General features: G+C 43.0%; 1 pseudogene; it reads left to right on the top strand.

The window, feature by feature from the left end:
- LOC117354953 overlaps positions 1–25865 on the top strand; it is a 329542-nt pseudogene that overhangs the window by 125748 nt on the left and 177929 nt on the right.

The following is a 25865-nucleotide window of genomic DNA, read 5'->3' as shown; positions in this document are numbered from 1 at the left end:
TTGAAGACACTCAGAAGTTTTGAGTCTGCCGCACCGCATATGCACGAATGCCTTCCCGCCCAGCACAGGGCGCGTCTCCTCAGTTCTCAGTTTTCCACAGAGCCGAGAAGTCCGTCTTTGACGCTCTACACTGAACTTAGTTCGCTTCGTGCCTTCTCTCAACCACGGCTCGTGTTTTATTTCTTTGTTACACTGTCGCTGTGTTTTCTTTTGGTCATTGTTAAAAAACCACTGCGAACCTCCCAGCTGACATGAACCCCCCCCAACCAGAACCCACCTGAATTGGCCCCCCCCCCTTCCCCGCTTTCCCAAAAATCGCAGGAGGGATGCCCACTCCCTCCTGCCACCAGATGCCCCCCAGCCTCCCCTGAACCACTCCCCAAACCACCCTGTACCTTTACAGTAAGATGCCCAGTCCCTCCTGCTTGCAGGCCCGCCACTCCAAAATGGCAGGCCTTCCCAGGCCCAATTAGCTCAGATGCCTTAGGCCCCTCCTAAGGCTCAGACTGGCTCAGGCACTTATGGTCCCTCCCAGGGGGCATCTGGGCCTTAGGCACCCTACCTGGTACATCCTGGGATACAGAGGGAGGAGCATGCCTAAGGCCCCTTCCCTGGTCATTTAAATGCCAGAGTTGGAGAATGTACAAACACATGGAAAACCACGCAGTAAGCTGTTTTCAACATCGGGTCGGCAGATTTGGTCGGTTGCTAAACCAGTCAAACTGATTTAGTGACCATTGGTAAATGATCAGAACATTTAGTGTAACTAGCCCTCGGTTTTCAACTTAAAAAGATAGAGGTCTATTATGGAAATATTCGTAAGGTTATCATCTAAATCTTCAACCTGTTCCTTGTAATGCCACTGTAGGCCTACCATATATAGCCACACCAGTTCCAATGCTATATCAGTACGCATTCAAACTTTTTTTATTGAAGGATTTAATAGAATATCATTTAATAGGGGCTACATTTATAGTAGAAATGTAGCTCCCAGAAAGAGATTCTCCACTGTTAACAGAATTATGTATGCCCTTTTGGATATAGCATTATACATGATCCTAGAACAGGGGTATCAAAGTCCCTCCTCGAGGGCCGTAATCCAGTCAGGTTTTCAGAATTTCCCCAATGAATATGCATGAGATCTATTAGCATACAATGAAAGTGAATGAAAATAGATCTCATGCATATTCATTGGGGAAATCCTGAAAACATAAGAACATAAGCAGTGCCTCTGCCGGGTCAGACCACAGGTCCATCCTGCTCAGCAGTCCGCTCCCGCGGTGGCCCAAAAACAGGTCAAGACTTGTCTGAATCATCAGAAGGGGCTCCCTTGCCACCTTGGTTTCCCATTTAAGTCCTGCCTTCCTATCGAAGTCCTAGCCCTCCGGTCTTGCACATGCACGACCAGGTTGGTTTATACTCATTACCTGGTTAACTTCCTATACTTGTGTTACATCCCAGCTCCTCCCTCAGTATCCCATGATCCCTCAGGAATCCATCCAATCCCTGTTTGAATCCTTGTACCGTACTCTGCCTGATCACTTCCTCCGGTAGCGCATTCCAAGTGTCCACAACCCTTTGGGTGAAAAAAAACTTCCTTGCATTTGTTTTGAACCTGTCTCCCTTCAGTTTCTCAGAATGCCCCCTCGTATTTGCTGTCCCCTTCAGTCTGAAGAATCTGTCCCTATCCCGACTGGATTGCGGCGCTCGAGGAGGGACTTGGACACCCCTGTCCTAGAGGGAAGAAAAGGGAGAGAGGCTTAGCAATTGTATTACAATTGCATAAAACTTCCCCCCTTACATTTTCTTCTATACTTGTATAGTGGAAGTAAATTCTCAGAACCAATATGTTTTAATTACTAAAATGAAAATAAATCATTTCTTTTACTGGTCATTTTAGGTTGAAACAATTTTTATTGATGAGAATAACAAATAATACAATTGAAAGGTGGCCATGCACAGACCACAGAATATAGGATCATCAAGAGTTTTGTCAAACAAATTGGCTATAAAAAAACCAATCCCCAATCCCTACAGCAAGAAGAAAAGAAACACCCGCCCATTCAGGGCCCAGGACTCTTATGAGCCCTGAGAGGCAACCCCCCAATCCCTAACATACAGCAAAAGGAAAAGAAAACCACAGATTGATGGATGACTGGGAGTGAGAACAACAATAAAGTCCCGCCATCCAGGCAGCCACTGAAAACAAGAGCCAAGCCATCAAGTTGAGTACAGAAGTACTAGCACAAACATGGAACGAAAAAGCTCAATGCCAACATATGCATTCCCCAAACCCCTACGACCCTCCCCCCACCCAAAGCCCCACCCTCTCCCAAAGCTGAGTTACTGGTGATTTTAAAGACAGAATCTAATCATTTTGTTCCGTCTTTAAAATCACCAGGCAACAAAGGTAAGAAAAATGATTTATTTTCAGGTTAGTAATTAAAACATTTTGGTTCTGAAGATTTATTTCTGCTCTTTATATTTGCTGCTGTATGAGTATAGAAGGAAACTATGAGGGGCCGCTTTATGCAATTAAAAATTTTAATCACAATTAATCAGCTCTTTGATTTATTTAGATTCTGTGGTAAAAGGAAGCTTAGAAATTTTATTCTGTAAATTTAATGATTATTCAGACTTTGGTTCTCTTGGGATAGTGTTAATATATAGGGTTCCGGGGAATTGGATAGAGATTCAACAGTGTTTGTTTGAATTACATCCATATTTCTACATTATTCAAGATTACTTATTTGGGACGATCTAAATTTACATCTTGAAAAAACTGATGATCACTATGTATCCACAGAAATCCCTTTTAGACTTTCTTAATCTGTCTTGCATCTATCGGGCTATTATATTAAGGGTCATTTGTTAGATTCAATTGCTTTTTCTGGTGCAATTGATGGCAATATTTTTGAAAATTGTGGTCTCTTGTGCCATGGTCAGACCATTAATTAGCAAATTTTGACTTTAATTTATATATGGAAAACCAGCAATTTCAATCATGTTAGATTTCATTTCGATCACTTTTGGAAGCAGGTTAATCTACCCTCAGTTTCAGCAGTATCAGAACTGGAAGAATCCATAAACCAATGGAACAATACTATAGAGCACTAGATAAAATCGTCCCTTTAAAAGAGAAGAAATCTAATAAGTCTAAAAATATCCCCTTGGTTTTCACCACATTTTAGCATTTTAAGGGAAGATTAGGTTCTTACCTCGATAATCTTCTTTCTAGTTGAAAGGCATATGAGTCTTGAACAAGTGGGTTATTCATCTCTAGATGCGAGTTGTATAGTTTCAAGTGTATTAAAATTTTGATAAAACGCAAATCAAGACTTCTAAGCATTTTACAATTTGTATTAAAAAGGGAGAGACAATAAACAAATACCCACTAAAAGAGGAGACTGAGAGGGGAGATGATCAAAACATTCAAGATACTGAAGGGGATAGACTTAGTAGATAAAGACAGGTTGTTCACCCTCTCCAAGGTAGGGAGAATGAGAGGGCACTCTCTAAATTTGAAAGGGGATAGATTCTGTACAAACGTAAGGAAGTTCTTCACCCAGAGAGTGGTGGAAAACTGGAACGCCCTTCCGGAGGCTGTTATAGGGGGAAACACCCTCCAGGGATTTAAGACAAAGTTGGATGGATTCCTGTTGAACCAGAATGTAAGCAGGTAAGGCTGGTCTCAGGGCACTGATCTATAACCTAGGGGCCGCCATAGGAGCAGACTGCTGGGCGTGATGGACCACTGGTCTGACCCAGCAGCGGCAAATTCTTATGTTCTTAAACAATTCTTGACAAACATAAAACAACATCTACTTTTTTTTTTCTCTTGGCTCCATCTCCTACATCAGTTCGTACCAAAGCAGTTGATCCAGCCAATTCTGTTCTGCTCTGCAATGATTAAAATGTAAAAAAATCAATGCCAATAGGAACATAATATAAAACAAGGTGGAAATGAACAAGCCACCTACCTGAATGCAACGAGCACTAACACTTATGTAGCTCTTAAAGACTCTCATTTGCTTCTTTGCAACAGAGAGTAAAGTCATCACTCTTCAGACCTGTCTGACCGAAGATACCACGCATACAGAAATATATACATATCTGAGACAGGCTAAATGGATCTGACAGGGCAGGCCTTCAAGACTCAAATGCCTTTCTACTAGAAAAAGATTACACTCCTCCCTCAATATTCGCGGGGGTTAGGAGCAGAACTGGCCCACGAATATTGAAAATTTGCAAATAACTTTTGGGCCAACTGTGACCCCCCACCTCCCTCCCGCCTTCCCCCCCAGCATCCCGGACCTTATCTGGTGGTCTAGCAGTCTTTCGGGGCAGGAGCTATCTTCCTACGCTCCTGCCCCATGCAGATCACTCATTCAAAATGGCTGCTGTGAGTTCCCACTAGACCACCAGGTAAGGTCTGGGGAGGTCCAGGAGGTGGGAGGGAGGTGGGGATGATTCCAGTTTTAGGAAATTGTGAGTCTTAAAACCATGAATTGAGAGGGAAGTGCATTAAGGGAAGAACCTAATCTTTTTTAGTGCAAAAGGCATATGAGTCTTGAACCAGTAAAAACTGAGGAACTACAGAACAGCCCACTGAGGTAGGAGGCAGAGCCTAGAAAAAAAAATGTAGATGATGTCTTCTACCTAACTCGTGACTAGAAGTGAATAACCCATTGGTTTCAACACTTATACCTTTTGCACTAGAAAAAGAGATTGCAGAAAAGTGGAGAAAAATTGGATTAAAATATTATGGAAACATAAATAAATATGAGCTAACTAAGGCAAAGAAAAATGTATATTCTAATTTGATTGGAACAGCTATAATTGATAAAAAGGTATTGTTGAAAGCATGGAGGGAATTGAGTGGCATAGCAAATACAGTTAAACAACCTGAGCATCCTAATGCAAATTTTTTAACTGATTCACTAATACAAGGGTGGGTAACAGGACGATTCAATAACTTTTTACGGAAAACAGAATCGGAGGTTTATATGAATAAATGTTGTTCCTCTTTTGAACAATTGACTTTTGAAGAAACTTCATTGCTGGTAAATAATTTTTCTAAATCATTTTTCTGCGTTGGATGGCTGTCCAAATTATTTGTTGAACAATCTGCCTAAAAATATTGTTGGATTATGACCAGTGGTGTAGTAAGGAGGCAGGGGTGGAGGGGGGAGTGGACCACCCCAGACACTGCTTTGCCCTTCCCCCCACGACATGCCTGTCAAAATAGGAAACTTGAAACAATGGGCTTTAACTAAGATTCTATGGTTTTCCAATCAATGGTATACCTATACCTAATGTTATACCATTCAATTGGAATGATGTTCTAAAAGTAGGAAGAACCTCTAAAGGTGGGGATTATCTTAGGGCTAGATTCACTAAGCAAACCGATCATCTACCGATTGGATTGCGACCCCTTTGCGACCCGATTTCCCTCCGACCCAATTCACTAACCTCTGTCCTGATCATCCTCCGATCTACGCATGCAAATGAGGGGGAACGGCCTTCAAATGTAGGCAGGAAACGATCCACTAAAAAAAATGAGGGACACCAGTTGCTCAGGTCCTTTCCAACTGCCCTGCTCTCTGCCCCGATCTCCTTCTTTCAGCCCCAACTTTCCAGCTCTGTCTGCCCCGATCGCCGACCTGCTTCTACCCCAACTCTCCAGCTCTCTCTCCCCGACTTACCAGCACTTTTCCCCGATCGCCTTCCCCGCAGTGCGAGCCCGTGGTTTTAACCCACGGGTTTAAAGCAGGTTAAAACCACGGGCTTGGCGAAAAAGTTAAAAAAAAATAAAATTTAGCTCTGCCGGGCACGAAGGTTCATCTATGGTTTGCGTATGCGTTGGGATCTGGGCAGGTGGTTTGGGGCGTGATTCCGATCACTCTTACTTGCATGAGGGCGATTTGTGAATTGGCCCTCCGGACGCGGATCGGATCCCTCATGAATCCGATCCGTGCCTTAGTGAATCTAGCCCTATGACTCGGGGTCTTTTGAGGCTCAGGTTGATAATCTGTTTAAAAAAGTTTTCTTTAACCTGAAACAGTTACTTATTTACCTACCAAGAACGTAGCTAAAGAGTTGGGGGTGGGGAAAAGAGAGGAGAAACACAGATTGACTTCAATAATATATCTGCTGTTCTAGAACAATCTATAGTGGATGCTTCTGAGAGAGCAACCTTATTAGTATCATTTGTTTTTGAACAAGATATGAATATGGTCTTAAGACTTTACTTTAAAAAACCTCTTGTATCCCATTTGGAGGTCAAAGAATTTGGGTCTATCCAGATGTCGCAAAGACCACACAAGAACTGAGAAGAATGTTTCTGACTTGAAGACAAGAGACCATTAATATAGGAGCGACTTTTTGCTGGCGCCTATCCATGTAAATGCCCGATTCGATAAGTGGGATCTAAATATGTTTTTTATTCCCCTGCACAACTGAAGGACTTCCTTGATTTAAAGAAAATCATCCGAGAGTGATGCTGGGCTATGAATGGTGTCACATTAGGCCTTTTCCATTTTGCGTTTGACTTCTATTAATCTCCTTGGGTTTTTTTCCTTTTGACCACTCCCCACTAATTGTGGTCTAAGGAAGGGTAAACTTTTATACTTCTTTGACAAAATTTACTTTTTTTCCTTATATGTTGTTTGTTTCTAGGTTTCCTGTAACAAGTATTTTGTCTTGTGAATTGTCTTTGAAATGTTAATAAAGAAAAAAACACCTGAGACAGTTACGACCTATTAGATCTTCTTTTCATTAACATTTTCGGCATTTTGTTCAGAGTTTGATTTTGTCCCAATTAGATTATTGTAGCATTTTGCATTCAGGTATTAGTGTCAAACTAAGGAATAGGATACCATCATTGTAGAAATACGGCTGCTCAAATGATATTTAGAGAGGGTAAGTTCACTCAAGTGTCACCTTTGTTCTGAGAGCTTCCTTGGTCATAATTTCAAGCTCAAATAGATTCCGTACAAACGTAAAGAAGTTCTTCTTCACCCAAGAGTGGTGGAAAACTGGAACGCTCTCCCGGAGGCTGTCATAGGGGAAAACACCCTCCAGAGATTCAAGACAAAGTTGGACAAGTTCCTGCTGAACCAGGTAAGGCTAGTCTCAGTTAGGGCGCTGGTCTTTGACCACTGCTGGGCATGATGGACCACTGGTCTGACCCAGCAGTGGCATTCCTTATGTTCTTAAAGATTTTTTTTAAGATTGACCTCACCACAGGTTTTTTAACTAATATCGTTACCAACTAGTCAAACATCTCACAGACTAAAAATATATCATGTAAACTCTTTATCTTATCAGTCTGTACAAATTTGGAATTCTTCTCAGTCGTTGAAAAATCAAACTTATATGTTCTTTCAGAAAGGTCTGAAGACATTTATTTGAGAAATTTGTGAGTTAGAAATTGGATGATTCTATGTTTGTAATGAATTTTATTCTGTAATTATACAAGTGTAAACATTACTTTTTATTGTAAACCACTCTGAACCTATTTGTAGGGATAAAGCGGTTTATAAATACTAATTTAGATTAGGTCTGTACACCAATAACTAGGTCTGTACACCAATTAAAATGTTTAATTGCATGATTAATTGTGATTAAAATTTTTTATCACGTAAAGCACCCCCTCAAATTTCCTCTCGTATAGTGCATTATCCCAGGACAAAGTGAACTATCACTTTAAGAAAACAAAAGACTGCCCATGCCACAATGGCTTGATTTCCCTTTATAGGGCTCACTTTTATTAGGTACTTTAGATAGATTGTGAGCCTACCAGGATATATAGGGAAAATGCTTGAGTACCTGATTGTCAACCACTTGGATAACTTTGATAGGCGGTATATAAATTCCTAAATAATAATTATTATTATATAACAGTGATTTCTAGAGGCATTTCTTCTTTTCGTTAAGTTTAAAATCTTTTAAAAGTAAGAAAACAGGAAAATAAGTTATCATAATGGAAATAAGAAAGGGAATAGAGAGCTGAACGGTGATGACGGGAATCCCGTGGGACCCCCGGGGATCCTGTGGGTTCCCCCTTTGGGTCACGGGGATCCCGTGGTGACGCCCCTTAGGGTCACGGGGATCCCGTGGGGACGCCTCCGAGGGTCGCGGGGTTCCTTCGGGGTTGGATGGCACTCGAGCAGTGAGGCTAGTCTCCTTACCTGCCCTGCCGCAGCACACAGCCGAACGGAAATCTTCCCGATATCAGCGCTGATGAAAGCCCTCCCTTCCTCCAACATCAGCGCTGACATCGGGTAGACTTCCGGTCGGCTGTGTGCGGCAGGGCAGGTAGGGAAAGGCAGTGGCGTACCAAAGGGGGGGCGGTCTGCCCCGGGTGCAGCCATGGGGGGTGAAGTGTGTGCACAGCCGGTCAGGTCCCCCGACCGACCAGCTGCTGTAAGAAGGTAATTTAGATTTGCGGCTACAGGGCAGGGAGGTTTGTCTGACCGGGCCTGTTCTGTTGTCGGTCGGGTGGAGAATCGCCACAAAGGTAAGGGGCAGGGAGGGAGAAAGGGAGGAAAGGTGGAGTTGAAAAGAAAAGATGCTTAAGGGAAATGGGTAAAACTGAGGGGGGAGAAGGCTGCTGAAAGCACATGGGAAAGACAGAGGGAGGAGAAGGACCCTGAAAGGACATGGGGAAGACAAAGGGGTGGAGAAGGACGCTGAAAGGACATGGGAAGATGGGGGGAGAAGGACGCTGAAAGGACATGGGGAAGACTGGGGGAGAAGGACGCTGAAAAGACATGGGGAAGACAAAGGGGTGGAGAAGGACGCTGAAAGGACATGGGAAGACGGGGGGAGAAGGACGTTAAAAGGACATGGGGAAGACAGGGGGAGAAGGACGCTGAAAGGACATGGAGAAGACAGAGGGGGGAAAAGGACGCTGGACATCGTGTACTTGGACTTCAACAAAGCTTTTGAGAGCGTCCCCCGCCGCAGGCTATTGAGCAAGATGAAATCGATGGGATTAGGTGAAACACTAACAGCATGGGTCAACGATTGGCTGAGTGGTAGACTTCAGAGGGTGGTGGTTAATGGTACCATCTCTAAAACGTTGGAGGTGACCAGTGGGGTGCCGCAGGGCTCGGTCTTGGGCCCGATCCTTTTCAACATATTCGTAAGAGACATGACTCAGGGGCTTCAAGGTAAAATAATATTATTCGCCGATGATGCCAAACTATGTAGCATTGTGAGTGACGGCAATCTGTTCGACAGCATGACGCAAGACCTGCTTTTATTGGAACATTGGTCCTCGACCTGGCAGCTTAGCTTTAACGCTAACAAATGCAAGGTCATGCACCTTGGCAACAATAATCCGTGCAGAACGTACACATTGAATGGTGAAACCTTGGCAAGGACTGAAGCAGAATGGGATTTGGGGGTGATCATCAGTGAAGACATGAAAACGGCCAATCAAGAGGAGAAGGCTTCTTCCAGGGCTAGTCAAATGCTGGGTTGTATCCGGAGAAGCTTTGTTAGTCGGAAGCCCGACGTCCTAATACCTTTGTACAGAACCATGGTGAGGCCTCATCTGGAGTACTGCGTACAATTCTGGAGGCCACATTACCGTAAAGATGTGCTGAGAATTGAGTCGGTAAAGCGATTGGCCACCAGGATGGTCTCGGGGCTCAAAGATCTATCATACGAAGAAAGGCTGAACAAATTGTGGCTATACTCTCTCGAAGAACGTAGGGAGAGAGAAGACATGATTGAGACGTTTAAGTATGTCACTGGTCGTATCGAGGTAGAAGATGATATTTTCCTTCTTAGAGGACCTTTGGCCACAAGAGGACACCCGCTAAAAATAAAGGGCGGGAAGTTTCATTGGGACAACAGGAAGTACTTCTTCACCGAAAGAGTGGTTGACAGCTGGAATAAGCTCCCAGTACAGGTGATCGAGGCTAGCAGCTTGCCAGATTTTAAGAACAGATGGGATTCTCATGTCGGATCTCTATGAGGGAAAAGGTCATCAGAGAGCGATTAACTAGGGGGGTGGGTCATTGGAGTGGGCAGACTCAGTGGGCCTTGGCCCTTTTCTGCCGTCACTTTCTATGTTAAGGACATGGGGAAGACAGGGGGGAGAAGGACACTGAAAGCACATGTGGAAGACAGAGGGGGGAGAAGGATGCTGACAGGACATGGGGAAGATGGGAGGGAGAAGGACGCTGAAAGGAAATGGGGAAGACAGAGTGGGGAGAAGACGCTGGCAGGGAAGAAGACAGATGCCAGACCAATTTGGGAGGGGGGAGAAAGGGAGAGGCACAGTAACAGAACAAATGGAAGACGCAGAGATAAGAGAGACAGTGGATGGAAGGAAAGCAGAAACCAGGCAACAAAGGTAGGAAAAAATATATATATTTTTTTTTTCTTCAGGATAAAGTAGTATATTAGTTGTGTTGATAAAAATTTATAAACATTAGAGGCTCTGGTAGAAACCCGTTTACAAAGTATGTATTCTTCCCAATTAATATTTCCAAATTAATAAAGTCTTTTTGCTTATTTTTAGATGGGTTTCTACCAGAGCCTTTAATTCAGTAGTATAATTAAATGAAATAACTATTTCTGTAATTTATAGGGATGGGCGGGGATGTAGGGGATTCCTCGCGGGGATGGGCGGGGACGGAGGAATTCCTTGCAGGGACGGGTGGGACTTTGGTGGGGCGGGTGGGATTTCTGTCCCCGCGCAACTCTCTAAAAGGGAATAAACTAAATCTCATCACGATAAGTCCTAGAACAGTTTTAAAATGGTGCCTTAAAAGAATATTCAATATCCCTGGACAAAAGTTTCTCTGTATTTTCCTCTGACATATTTTACTTCATTATTATATTATTGTGTTTCTTATTTGCTGGTCAAGTTTCAAGTTTATTTTTATTTGATATTCCACCTATTTTACAATCTAAGCAGTTTATATAAAATATAACAGAAATATACAAGGATCATTTAATAACTAATGCACACTATTTTTAAAATTTACATGTTTTATTTTATTTTCAAGTATTTCTTTACAATCCTTCAATATAGTCTCCCTGCTTTGCAATGACCGAGTCCCAACGTCCAGGAAGCTTAATTATTCCATCCAAGACACCGTTTTTGTTCAGTTGCCGAATGGCTTGGGTACCGGTGGAAAAAAGCTCTTCCAGAGATGCAAAACGATGTCCACACATAGGTTGTTTCAACTTTGGAAAAAGGTCAAAGTCTGCTGGACTCATGTCTGGACTGTAAGGAGCATGAGATAATACCTCCCAGCCGTATCCGTGTAGTTTTTCAATGACAATATTAAGCCCCATCTTATATTCGAGTCAACCGTTTTCCTCCTTTGGGGGGAAAATGGGGGTCTCAACCAATGTTCCCTCTAATTTTTTATAGGCTGTGTGCGCAAAAAATTTCATCTGTGCGCATTTTAAAGAAAAACTAAATTTGTGTGCGCTATAAAAATGATTGCCAGAGGGCCCGGAGTTATGGGCATTTATGGGCAGGTCTTTGAGTTTAGTCTGAAATAACGAAAACACAATGTAATTTTAGTTACACTTTATGTTAGTTACACTTTATGTAACATAAAGTCTCATTTCAATAAACATAAATTATGTTTCATTGAAATGTTTCATTGAGTGCTACCTATAAATAAGGTATCATTGTACTTTATACTTAAAATTTAGAAAATAACAGCAATTTAGTTTTCAAAGTTTTTCCCTGAGATCTTTCATATTTATCCAGTCCAAATAAATTCTGCCAAGATCTGTTGAGCCTCCATCTTGAAGGTGACTCTTAACATGCATCAGCATTTCCAAATGCTCTAAATGTAAACGATTCCTTTGTTTAGTCTTAAAATTGTTTAGTCTTAAAACAATTGTTCATTAGACTAAAACCACGCTCTCAATCTGAACTAGATGCTAAGAATGTGGCACCAATGTCTATCAATTTTGCTAAATCTGCAAATTGATCATTCTGAAATGCAAATTTTGTCATATCTGGAAAACTGTTTATCAGATTGCTTTTGATTTTTTCTGCAACAAGAAATTTAAAGTCAATGTATTACTGAATAATAACACTTTCCTCCGGAAGAAATTGTTTATACTTTAAACAAAGAGATCTGATATGTCCATTTCCGAAGTCAAAGTCGCATTGTGATATTGCTGTACAGTCAAAAGCAGACCATTCCTCAACTTCATTTTCAGGAAATCTTTCACCCAGATGCAAACATAGGATATTGATGAAGGTTAATATGGAATTAGTATCCACTGAAACTTTTTCTCCAGACCTCATCCTGTTGTCAAGAAGACTGTTGACTTTATCACTCCACTTAACCTTGTCGCCTAAGTATTGCATTCAAAGTTTTTTCAATTTACCCTGTGCAAGATGATAAGCTTCCAATGGTGTCAAACCATGTTTTTGAAACGCCATGGTTAAGGAAGCCAGTTCTGATAAGACATCATTCAAAACTTCAAGTGTAATATGAAATTGTTCACTGTTCAGCTTCTTATAGCAGTACTTTGCAATAGGATTTTACTTCTTTCCATGAATCAGAAAGTCCCAAATCTTCCCGATGTGCAACACAATGTTGCTGCACTAAATGTGGAATGTCTTTTCTCAGCTGTGCTGCAACACCATCTATTTTGCCCAACATAACAGAGGCACCATCAGAGGTGAACATAACCATTTTATTCAGGTCAAGTTCATGTTTCCTATAGAATTCCCTAATTGCTGTTACTATTGATGTAGCATCACATGCTTCCAACTGTAGCATCCCACCAAATGATGTCCTATACTCATTTGAATTGACTGGCTGATACTTAAAGTAGAGTATCAAGTACTTGTTGACAGAAATGTCTGTGCTTTCATCAACAGTTAACGTATGATACGTTGCTAATTTAATGTCTGCCATTGATAATTCCAAGAAATTCAAACGCATATTTTTTGCTTCTCCAGCTATCAGGTATACTAACATACTCGCCATGTGCTCATTGATATCTTGAACAGAGACAAGGTTCTTGTCGACAGTGTTAATTTCATCAGGACTGGAACGCTTCCGTTCATTACTAATTTGCCTGTTTTCTTTTTTGGTTGGGCTTTCAAGCAACATGTTAACCATTCCCCCTCTTAAATTCAGATTTTTACTTCTGAGTTTCTTAATACTGTCGGTATGAGATTTACTTGATAGATGGCGTTTTAGAAAGTCCAGTTTCCAAACATCATCCCATATTTTTCCAGTAGAGAATTTTCCAGTTGCTTTGGCATCTTGACAATAACAACTCACAACTCCATTGTCTTCATCATAGGTAAATATTTCACACAGTCGAACATGCATTGTATTTCGAGATTCCAGTGTCTCCGTTTCAACAATTTCTTCAAGCCATTCAGACCTAAAAGCTGTTACAGCTCTCTTGCGTTTTACACTTTTCACCATTTGCGGTTTAGACATTTTAAGAGTTATATCTGGTTGCAATTTAATAAACGAATACAGTTATACAACCGCAGTACCACGCTGCACACTACGATTCCATGAAATAAACAATATGGCGGAACTTCAGGAAGTCAAAGAATTGGAAGTGTTTCATATTCTATGGGCCATAGGCTATGGCCCTATGGGGCACATGACGTGTCAAGTTCAACTGCCAAAGATAACGGAATCACGTGAATGACAAAATTTATATTATAGCTCTTCAATATATGTGATAAATGGGAAATCGGAACAGCTGGTGGTCTGCAACATTTCATTTTAGCAGTGAAAATCATTTTAGGCAAAAATTTATAATTTTGTGCACGCTATTTTAATTTGTGTGCGTAGGTTTGGCAAGTTGTGTGCGCGCGCACAGCTTAGAGGGAACATTGGTCTCGACTTATATTTGGATCTACTTATATTTGAGTATATATGGTACTTATATATTCTCATGTTCCCAAACAATAGAAAGTTTTGCAGGTTTCACGTCCTGAAAAATCATCATTAATTCTCAGCTCTGCCTTTCGTCCTGGAGACAGCTCCTCGCACTTTCACAAAAGTGATGGTTGTAGCAGTTCATCTGCACAAGATGGGATTGCAAGGGCATCCCTAGCTGGATGACTGGCTCATCAGGGCCCCCTCATCCAAGGGTTGACACACAGTGGATCAGGTGATCCGAGTCCTGGAAGATCTAGGGTGGAATATGAATTACAGAAAGAGCCATTTGACGCCAACTCAATCCCTGGAGTACCTGGGAGTCTTGTTTGACACGGCTGCTGGCCATTTCTGTCTTCCAGAGGCACGCAGTCCTTGGTTCAGTGGCAGCCACAATAGATGTGTTTCCCTGGGTGAGGGTCCACCTGCGTACTCTCCAGCATGCAGTGCTGTCAAGCTGGTCTCCACGGATGGATGCTTTACAGAAGTTTCTACCTTGGACCTTGGAAGCTTGGACCAGCATAGATTGGTGGCTCCACTCTGTCCTTATGTAAAGGTATGCCTTTTTGGATAGTTTCCTGATTGGTTGTAATGACAGATGCCAGACTCCGTAGCTGGGAGGCTCATTGCAACCGTCGACTGATTCAAGGGCGTTGGTCGTTCTGTCAGAGGAATTGATCGATCAACAGGTTGGAGCTACTTGCCATTCAGCTAGCCCTGATGAAATTGCAAAAATTCTCTGGAAGGTCAAGCGGTCAGAGTCTTCTCCAACAATGCTACAGTGGTGGCAGGTCGGTCACCAGGGTGGAACCAAGAGTGCACCTCTGTGTTTGGAGGCCGCATGCTCTTCAACTGGATGGAACATCACCTGCAAGCACATGTTATGAGAGTGGACAATGTTCAAGCCAATTTCCTCAGCAGACAGATCCTGGATCCAGGTCAGTGGACTCTGTCAAAGACAGCTTTTCAAGCCATTGTTCAGCGCTTTGGTCCACCATGATTTTACCTCAAGGTGACTGTGGAGAACAAGAAGATGGACAGGTTCTTCAGTCAACAATACGAGCCCAGAAGTGAAGGTCTAAACGCTCTAGTCTAGGCATGGCCTCGGGGCCTACTCTTGTATGTCTTTCCTTCCTGGCCCATGATAGGTCAAGTTCTTCAATGGATTCAAGTCATCAAGGAAAGGTTATACTGGTGGCCATGTAGACTATGGTATGCAGATCTGATGCGTCTTTGCACAGGTCACAGCCTCCAGATGCTTGTGCATCCAGATCTCCTTTCACAGGATCCAGCTGCATGGAGGATCCAGATCACATTGCTCTTAAGGCATGGCTCTTGATCGTGAAGCAATAAGAGCATAAAGGGTATTCAGAGGAGGTCTTTGCCACCCTTCTCATGTCTAAGAAGTCAACTAGTCTCTGCCTACGCTAAAGCGTGGAAGGCTTTCCAGCATTGATGTTCTCAGGAGCTTGTGGAACCATTTTCGACTCCAATCTCTTTCATGTTAGCTTTCCTTCAAGCTGACCTTGACAAAGGACTTAACAGTACTGTGGTTTTCCTTCAGATTCATGTTGCAGAGCTCTCTTGTTTCAGGACCCGAGACTGCAGATCTACTCATCCAGACAATGCCAGATTTCTGAAGGGTGTTCTCCGCATCAGGCCACTAGTCAAGCCTCCGTTCCCTTCTTGGGATCTTAATATGGTAATGCGTGGTCTTACCAAAGCTCTGTTCGAGCCACTGAAACAAGCGTCTCTACTGGATTTCACAATAAAGGCAGTTTTTCTGGTAGTTGTGACATTGGCGAGACAAGAATCAGAGCTCCAGACCCTCTCGTATAGAGAGCCTTTCATGAAAATCTTGGACACTGGAGTTTTTCTACACACTGAAGGACGTTTTGGTGTTCCATGTCAACTAGGAGGTCTCTTACCTGCTTTCCAGTCCACCAGTTCTAAGAAACAGGACTGGATTTTGAAGACGTTAGATGTAAGAGTACTTTGGTATCTAGAGATCACCAACAAGTTTCGGCTCTCTGACCTTCTGTTTGTGCTGACTCATTTGGGTAAGCGAGGCATGCCATTCTTCAATGCCATGATTTCCAGATGGATCCAAATGACCATTTTGTCAGCTTACCTTACCTGTGGGAAACAGTCTGTCAAGGTGCATTCGACCAGAAGTGTAGCTTTGTTGTGGGCTGAAGCTAGAGTAGTCTTCCCTAAGGAGATTTGTAGGGCGGTGACTTGGCCCACTCTGCAGATATTTGCCAAATATAGATTGGATGTTGCAGCAAGGGAGGACACTGCCTTTGAGTCCTCAGTTTTATGGGCTTGCGCAGTCAGCCCGCCCTAAATTTCTGGGACTGCTATCCAGAATGACACACCTATTGCACTGGAAAAAGAGATTTTGTTCTTACCTCTCTTTACCAGTAGATAGGTGTGTTATTCTGGACTCCCGCCCTGTCCTTCCTATGCCTTCCTTCTGTTTCAGTTCATTGCTCTTCTCCAGATATCTATGTTGAATGCCAGTCAGCCCTTTGAGTCCTAAAATATGCTGTATAATGTGTTTCTAGTGTTTTCAGGGGTACTACCAGAGTTCCTTTGATGCTTCTGTTGGCATTTGGTTGTTATTTCATTGTTCAAGTGTTATTTGTTAGAGCAGAACTGTTGCTAGGGATGTTTTCCATTTCCTTACTTCACCTTGCATGCTTGGGTACTAACTGTAGGTGGCAGTAGAGCTTCCAGTGAAGTAAGAGGATCACAGAAAAATTGTTTTTTTTCTATAACGATTGTATTTTTCCCCCCTTCCTATTGTTCCTAGAGGCTCTACAGTTCCACCTACCCAATATGTACTTGTTATTAGTCATGTATGTCTTACTTGTCTGATCCCTAGTAGATTTGTTATCTTGGCCAAGTATGTTCAGTTTGTCAAAATATGTTTATTTGTTTATATGTTATTTTTTAATATTTTGTAAATCGCTTTGCATTTTGAATAAGCGTTTAATCAAAAACCTGAATAAACTTGATGCCTTCTGCAGATGGCTCGCGGCCATGAGGAAATAACCCACTTGTCCAGAATGACAGACCTATTTACTGAAAAAGATATTATCAAGGTAAGTACATGGTCTCTTTTAAACTATACCTTCTGTTTCTGTCCAATAACCAGTTCCTAATCCACAACAAAACATTGCCTCCTATCCCATGACTAATTTTCTCAGAAGCCTCTCATGTAGGAACCGCTGCCTGTGGCCTCTGAAGAGAGCGAGTGTGGCTGGATATCAATGCAGGACAAGAAGCCAGAGGAAGGTACACTTTCCTGGGAGCCCCAGATGAACTGCTTCCATCCCTGTGAGTCTGAAGGAGATCCCCATCAATCCTGTTCCTATAGAGCTCTCGATTCCATACCACTTGCACCAAAGGCTCCATCACCAACGTGAATAGGAATGGGAAGAGTGAGCAGCCTTGCCACATACCCCTCCCCAAGGGAAAGCTGGATGAGTATGCCCCATTAATTTTTATACATACTTCAAAGGAGCTATAAAGTTCAAGCAGGCAGTGACAAAATCCAGGTCCTATTTCCATTTTCTGGAGCACTTTAAGCATAAAAGGCTAATGGACCCTGTCAAAGGCTTTCTCTGTGTTAACTAAGCTCTTTCCTGCTTACCCATACTAAATTTAACACTCGTTTGATATTATTACATTACATTACATTACATTACATTAGTGATTTCTATTCCGCCTGTGCCTTGCGGTTCTAGGCGGATTACAAATTAGAAGAGATCTGGACATTACCGAGAGAATTACTTAACAGTGATTCATGTACTTTACATGGTGTGGTAGAGGATTATAAATTATGAGAGATCTAGATTTTTTCGAAAGAATTTCATAGTAGGGAATCAAGTGATAACAGGGTACAGTGGAGAATATCAGTATATACTGGTTACAGAAGAAAAATGGGAACAAATTCCATTTGTTCAAAATGTACTAATGGGACAAAATTTTTGCCATAAAGTTAAGGTCTATATTTATTAGTAATATTAGTCAGTACGAATTAGTGCTGCTTGATTCAGGAAAAATTTTTTTGATTCGATTCAATTCAGCCTTTGAATTGATTTTTCGATTTGATTCGATTTTCCTGCCTAAGTGGGTGGTTTTTTTGTTTTTTTTCAAACATCTTGGTGGGTTTATTTTATAGCCTCTTCACCCCTTTTATAGCATCTTCACCCCCTTTGTCCTCTCCTAACCACACTGGCAGTGTGGTGTAAACAAAATAAACAACAACAAAAAAAAAGACTTCCTCTCTATGTTAAATCCTAGCTCACGTTTGCGGTCTAACACCAGCTCTGGCAGGATACACATCTAAAATCTGACATATTGTAATCACAAAACAGAAAATCAAATTATTTTTCCATCTTTTGTTGTCTGGTCATTATACAAATCTTGTTGGTCCCAGGCTTAGGTTGTTTTCTTCTTTCTCCATGCTAACCATCCATCTAATATCTCTGTCCTCCCCTTCTGTTTCTCTTCCCTCCCCCGGAGGTCTGGCATCTTTCCTTTTTTTTCATCTCCATCCACAGATCCACCTTTTCTCAACTACCCTTTCATCCAGCATCTCTCCCTCCTTCCCCACCACCCCAGGGTCCACCATATCTCTCTTTCTTTTCCCAACTACCCTCCTATCCAGTATCTCTAACCCTCTCCACACCATCCATTGTATCCAACTTCTCTCCCTTTCTGTTCCATCCCTCCCTAAATCCCATTGTCCACCATCTCTCCCTCTCCTCTGTTTTTAGACCCATTATTTCTTCCCCCTCCAAGTCCGGCTTATGCATGTCTCTTTGAACCCCCTCTTCCTTCCCTCCGTATACTTATACACCAGGGCCTCTCTCCCCTGAAGTTCTGTCCCTCCCAAAGGCCTACACCCCCTCTGAAGACCAGCCTGTTCTCCTGAAAGCCTGTGCCACCATCCCTAAAGGCTTGTCCCTCCCTTGAAGACCTGCATCCCCCCTGAAGGCCCGTCTGTCCTCCTGAAGGCCTGTACCACCACCCCTAAAGGCTTGTCCCCCCTGAAGGCCGGCACCCCACTCCTGAAGTCCTGTCCCTCCCGCACGAAGAACTGCACAACGCCCTACCCCCAGAAGGCCTGCGTGTTCCCCCTGACCTCCTGCACATCCATTTACTTAATTTTAGCAGCCTGCAGAGAGGATCACCGGTGCTAGCGATCTTTGCAAGCTGCCATAGGTCTTCAGAGCTGTCTTCCCTCTGCCATGGTCCGACCCCTCCTCTGACATCAGAGGCAGGATCGCAGCAGAGAAAACTGCTCCAAAGGCCTATGGCAGTTTGCAAAGATCACTAGCACCCGTGATCTTCTCTGCAGGCTGCTATTAGGTAAATGGATGTGTGGGAGGCCAGGGGGAAAGTTGGACACCAGCGGTAGGCCAGGGGGGAAGCTGGACACCAGCACTTCCTGACTGACCCTCCCCCCTCGCCCTCTAAAGCAGGAGCATCAGCAGCCAACCAGCAAGAGGCAGTACTGCCGCTTCTGCTTTAGGGGGTAAGGGGGGAGGATCAGTCACTGAATTGGGAGGCCATTTTTTTTGTTTTGTTTTGTTTTTTAAATCGATTTGAATCGATTCACCCGAAGTGAATCGGTGAATAGATTCGAATCATGAATCTTGCAGCACTAGTACGAACCACAGCAGGCTTCATCCTTACCGGGTTTAGATAATATAGTAATCCCTGTTGTGTTCATTACCTTGGGTACAAACCCTTCATCCCTAAAGAAATTAAATACACTTGGTCATAAGCAGAGCCAGCTGGACTGCAAATACTTTGGAACATAAGAATTGCCAAACTGGGACAGACCGAAGGTCCATCAAGCCCACCATCCTGTTTCCAACAATGACGAACCCTGATCATGAATACTTGGCAAGATCCCAAGCAGTAAAAACAGATTTTAGGCTGTATATCTAGGAATCAGTGGAATTCCCCAAGCATTATCCTCTCGCACTGAGGATGTGTCTCCAGGGGCTTCTCAGGAGGGAAGGCTTATGACCAAGTGCTGAGATACTTGATCATGTCTGAGAGGATGAGATCAATCCAGGCTGTACGTCTTCTCCAAAGGGAGAAGATTCACAGCCTGCAGAGTAAAGACACAAAGAATGTGATAGCTACTCAGTATCAGATTTATTTATCAAAAGATGGCAATCTAACGAGGGGTGCTCTCGAGCAGCACCGAAGATGGCATCTTAGAGCTTTTACTCCACTACGTAACAGACATTTTTTTCTTATAGGGGATGGAGCTTTGCCCACCATCTTATGGTTCTCATGAAGGCACTTGCAATGTTATGGTTTGTTTGTACAGTTAATTGTTTTATTCATGAGCTCGACTTATTCTGTCCTGCAGATATTACATGATACTGGTTGATATTGGCGTAAATAACTTCAATTTACTACAGTATCCCAGTTATAATTATCTCCAATGGCTAATACTCTTTAATATTGTTTCTTTAAATATTAAGGGGCAGATTCTATAAATGGCTTCCCAATTGCAGGCGGCAGTAGGTGTCCTACACTGTTTAACCAGCCAATCAGAACGCACGTTTAAAAACCCCCCAAACAACCCAAAACAGGCACCTATACTGTAGGTGTTTGTCGCGGTTAAGGGAGACGCATCGGGACACTTAAGCTCGCCCAAGGCTGTGTGGCCGTGGATTCACCTGGAAGTGGCCTTGGGCGAGCTTAAGCAGCTCTAGATGTCTCCCTAGGGCTGCGACAGACATCTTAAATGTATGTCAGTAAAATGCTGACGCTGAGCTGATCGCAGCAAGGAAATCCCCCCTGCCACGATTAGCTGAGTGGCTGCAGCATGGAAACCCCCTTCCCCTTCAATGCATCTTAAGTAACATGTGTGGTGGGCCAGTGAACCATAGAGAGGAGGACCCAGGCCCATAAGCCACTCTAACCACTGCATTCATGGTGGAAAATGTGAGCCCCCAAAACCCTAATCTACTGCCACATAGATGCCACCTGCAACCATAAGGAATATTGGGAATGTAGACATTTGGGTATAGTGAATTTTAGGGGGGTGTTGGGTGACTCACCATAACTTATAAGGGAGTTCTGAGATGTTTATGTGGCACCCTTTTTGTGAAGTTCACAGCAGTGCCCTGTGAGGTGCCCCTCTGCTCTGTTGCCATGTCTGGGTGGCCAGTCCATCACAATGCTGGCCCTTCCCACGTCCAAAAGGTCTTGTTCTGGGCGTTTGGGACTTGGACAAATTATTGGTTGAGAATGTGGTATATAGACATAGTGGTGGTCTGGACGATCAAACGCCTGGACGTACAGATAGATGATTTTTTGGGAAAATTTTAGACATACTTTTCTAGAATGTACATTTTCCTGCTGCCGACTTTGGGTGACTAAACTCTACATCCAAATAAGACTGACGTATCTTTTGATTATGCCCTTCCACCTGTATACTTGTGAGGTTTAGGTTGAATTTTTCTTCCAACTGAGCTACCCACATCCTGAGTTCTAGAAATTGCTATTGCCTCAAAATAAATACCTGTATATAATGTGTAAAGTGCTTTGATTGTAATCACAGAAAGGTGGTCTATCAAGTTCCATCTACAGTAGTCCCCCCCAATATTTGCGGGGGTTCCATTGCAGGAACCCCCATGAATCTTGAAAAACCGCGAATATGGTGAAGTAAAAGCTGCTTTGTTTACCTCATTGGAATAACTATGAGACGGCATTGTATCTTCCAAAAACAGACAATATTTTTTATTGTTAGTATAAAGACTTACAAAATTACAGCAGCAAAGGCATAGCAGAAAGAAATATATTGTCAGTTCAGAATATGCAATGGAGAGTAGAACTTACACCCATATGCCGAGCAGAGGGGCTAGCATGTTCCTGCTGGCATACCCAAGTGAATCTATCTCTGGTTTTACCTGTGATGCATGGATTGTTATATAGAGAAATTCTTCCTTTGCTACAAAAAGCACATCCCTGAACTCTGGTCATGTAGTTCCCTATTGGTACAAAAATGTATACTTAACTATTCCTCCTCCCAGTCCACGCCTCTCTCACTTCCCCCCCCCCCCCAGGAGGGGGGCCGAGCAGAAACAGAGAATTCTTCGTGAATTTTCTTCCTCCAGCTCTGAGATCCTTATCACCTTGCAGATGCTAATTTGTGGTTTTACAATTCTGTGCATCTTCAGGAAGGCGTCCTTGTAGATACTCTTATGCAGAAAGTTGGCAAGGGTGACCTCCAGCACCCCAGCTGTGCTTGGTTCCCATAACTTGCTTCAGAGACACGCCAACCTGGGTATCAGGCTCTTATGTCTCTTACTCCCCTGTCATCCTGCAGGGAATGTTGCTTGTTATAAATGTTTTATGGCTTTACAAGGTGCCTGTCATATGTGAAGTCATACAGCACTGATAACAGTTAAGCAGAACCTTGGAAAAGTATCCTTCCAGCAGGGAATGGAGACAGGAACTTTAGCATTTCAAAGGATACATGTGTTCACAGACAGCAAGGTACAGGCTGGGCTAGGCTATGGGAAAATATAGGTTAAAAATGTCTGTCCAGCATACACAAGTGAGGCCAGTATGTCCAGTTTATCCATCTGTATGTCCAGGTTATCCATCTCAACGGTTTTTCGTGGGGGAGACTGGAGAGGGCAGCGGGAGAGAGCAGCTGGAGCACCGGCGAGTGAAGGAAATCACTCGTTGTATGCAACGACCGCCTCTTCCTGTACTAAAGTTAGGCCTTACCAATCAGGAGCTGCGTGTCGCAGGGGAGCACTGTACTTTCCTTTTGCTACTTGGATGTCTTGCCGTCATCTCAAACTGAATATGGCTAAAACTGAATTCCTTATCTTTCTGCCTAAACTCATCTCCCCCCTCTTGCCGATCTCTGTTTCTGTGGATAACGCTATCCTTCTCCCTGTCTTGTCGGCTCGCAACCTTGGGGTGATCTTTGACTCCTCTCTTTCCTTCTCTGCTCAGATCCAACAAACCGCCAAATCTTGTCGCTTCCTCTTCTATAACATTATCTAAATCCATCCTCTTCTATCTGAACACACTACCAAAACCCTTGGCCACGTTCTCATCACCTCGCACTTAGGACTACCGCTACGTACTTCTCTCAGGCCTCCTGCGTGCCCGTCTCTCGCTTTTTCAATCCATTCAAAATGATGCTGCGCGACTGATATTCTGTGAAAGCCGCTATTCTCACATTACCCCTCTCCTCAAGTTGCTTCATTGGCTCCCTGTCCATTTCCAAATACAGTGTAAACTCCTCTTGCTGACTTACAAGTGCATTCGCTCTGAAGCCCCCCAATATCTCTCCTCGCTTATCTCCCCCATGAACTCTGCTCATCGGGCAAGCCTCTCTTATCTGTACCATTCTCTTCCACAACTCCAGACTCCGTCCTTTCTTTCTTGCGGTGCCGTATGACGAACAGATCAATACGTCATGCTCCATCCCTGGCAGTGTTCAAATCCACGTTAAAGGTCCACTTTCTTGAAACTGCTGTCAGATACCTATACCCACTATAATCTCCCCCAATCCTGAAATATCCTGTCTAAATTAGATTGTAAGCTCTTCTGAGCAGGGACTGTGTACACCTTTCAGTGCTTTAGTAGTAGCTTGTGACTCTGGACAAGTCACTTAACCCTCCAGTGCCCACACTTTGAAATGCCAAGAAGGCAGTATATATAAGTCCTGGATACCCAAAGTACAACAACTGGGTATAGAGTAAACAAATTATTGTTCCAAAAGGTAATAATCACAAAAAACGTAAAGGGAACAATACATCGAAATTTTCAACACCTTTAAAACCCAAATGGTGCTCAGAATCCACAAGTGGATAGGAAAAAGCTTTAGCATGGGGAACAAACCCCTAAGGCATTTTTCACGGAATCTATCATTGCACCACCGATTTTGGTAGAAAGGTGAATAAAATATCTCTAAAAAACCGGTGTAATAATTGTTATATGTCCACAAAGTGAAAAAATATCCAATACGTAAGAACTTCAAAACTGGTGAACTTAATTCAACTTATCTTAAATGTCCATACAGCGATGGTCTTGACAGGTTCTGACGCGTTTCGCCGAAATAGGCTTAGAAGGCTTCTTCAGAGAACCTGTAACGCTGTGTGAAAGATTCAGTTTGTAAATCCTTCCTAAACAAAAACACAAGGTGAAACTAATGAAATTCAAAAACCAAGAATAATACAAAGTCTCGGTCGGCTGGATACCTGGTACAGAGAAAAAAACCTTTCATTTCCTGTGATGTCAGTGCTCAGCTGAGCACCCTGTATTTGGAATGTGCAAAACTGTCCATCATCAGTGAAGGAACGCCCACCATTCAACTTCACGGTTCAATCCAGTGGGAGTCACTGTCCTCCAGTAGTAGATCCATCTCTGCTCATGTTTCCATAGCCAGGCTTGGACATTACCGCCTCTCTTGAGGTGAGCTACTTCCAAGACTAAAAATTGTAAGTCATGTAGCTGGTGTGATAGCGAGTGCCAGTGCTGCACTAAGGGGGCTCCCATGTCACCCCTCCTGATCTTGCTCAAATGCTCATAAGCTAGTGTCTTGAAGTACTATGCCTCCTCCTTTATCAGCAGGGCGTATGGTAATACTGGTGTCTTTAGATAAAGTGTGTATGGATTGCATCATGTCCCTGGAGATGACGCCCTGCTGATAAAGGAGGAGGCATAGTACTTCAAGACACTGTAGCTTATGTTAATGAAGCTCAGAGACAACTCGGTGATTCACAGTATTATCAAGTGTTGCCCACGGATCCCACGGTAGAGATAGCTGATCTCATCTAGCATGTTCTTTTGCAGGCTTTGGAAAAGGGGACTATTACAGATAGAGAATACCGATTTTTACACCAAACCCATCCAGTCATTCCGGTTATATACTTTGTCCCCAAAATCCACAAAAGCCTTACATCTCCACCTGGGCGTCCGATTGTCTCAGGCATAGGTTCCCTTCTGGAGCCATGGTCAGATTTCGTAGATTTTCATCTTAAACAGCAGGTTACTCTTGCTAAATCCTATATCAAAGACACCACATCTATGCTCATGTGGCTTCAGGAGACCCACTCTTCCTCAGGGTGCTCTTCTAGTCACTTTAGACATAATGGCCTTATATACGAACATTCCTCAGTGCAGTGCCATTGAGGTAGTCCGCAGACATCTAGTGACCCTCAGCTTATCAGCAGCGAGAGTGGAATTTCTTGTAACAATTGCCAGCATTGCCTTGCAAAAGAATTACTTTATGTTTGATACTGAATATTTTTTTGCAGATCCAAGGCACTGCCATGGGGGCCACTTTGGCATGTTTGTATGTTACAGATTTTGAAGAGACTTACATCTACACCGCCACTCACTCCACAGATATTTAGGTGTGGAAGCGCTATATAGATGATGTCTTTTTGATATGGACTAACACGGTGGAGTCTTTTTACAGTTTTTTGTTGTGGTTAAACACCTGTAACCCACATTTACAATTCACATCTACCATTTCTACTACTCAGATTGCCTTTCTTGACATCTGTATCACTCTAAGTCAGGGGCATTTTGATACTACGATATACCATAAACAGACAGATAGGAACAATCTATTGCACTATGACAGTTACCATCCACGTCATTTGAGGGATAATTTGCCCATGGGCCAATTTTTGCGGCTCAGACGATTATGTAGTAATAAAGAGGAGTATAAGGCACGCTCTGTAGAAATGAGACAAAGGTTCATAGACAAAGGATATCCGAGTGGTATCATCAAAAAGGCTTTTAAAAAGGGCCTTATATGCTCACCGCCAGTATTTATTACAGCATTCCCCTGCTATTGAAGAAGCTCGTATGGTGTGCACTTTACCTCACTCATATAAAGCCATTGCCATCAAAAAGATTGTTAAAGCCCATTGGCACATTTTACAAGTA

Source organism: Geotrypetes seraphini, chromosome 2 (genome assembly GCF_902459505.1).
Source record: "Geotrypetes seraphini chromosome 2, aGeoSer1.1, whole genome shotgun sequence".
In the NCBI taxonomy this organism is placed as follows: domain Eukaryota; kingdom Metazoa; phylum Chordata; class Amphibia; order Gymnophiona; family Dermophiidae; genus Geotrypetes; species Geotrypetes seraphini.
The sequence above is the reverse complement of the archived record's forward strand: the minus strand, read 5'-3'. Positions and strand labels throughout refer to the sequence as shown.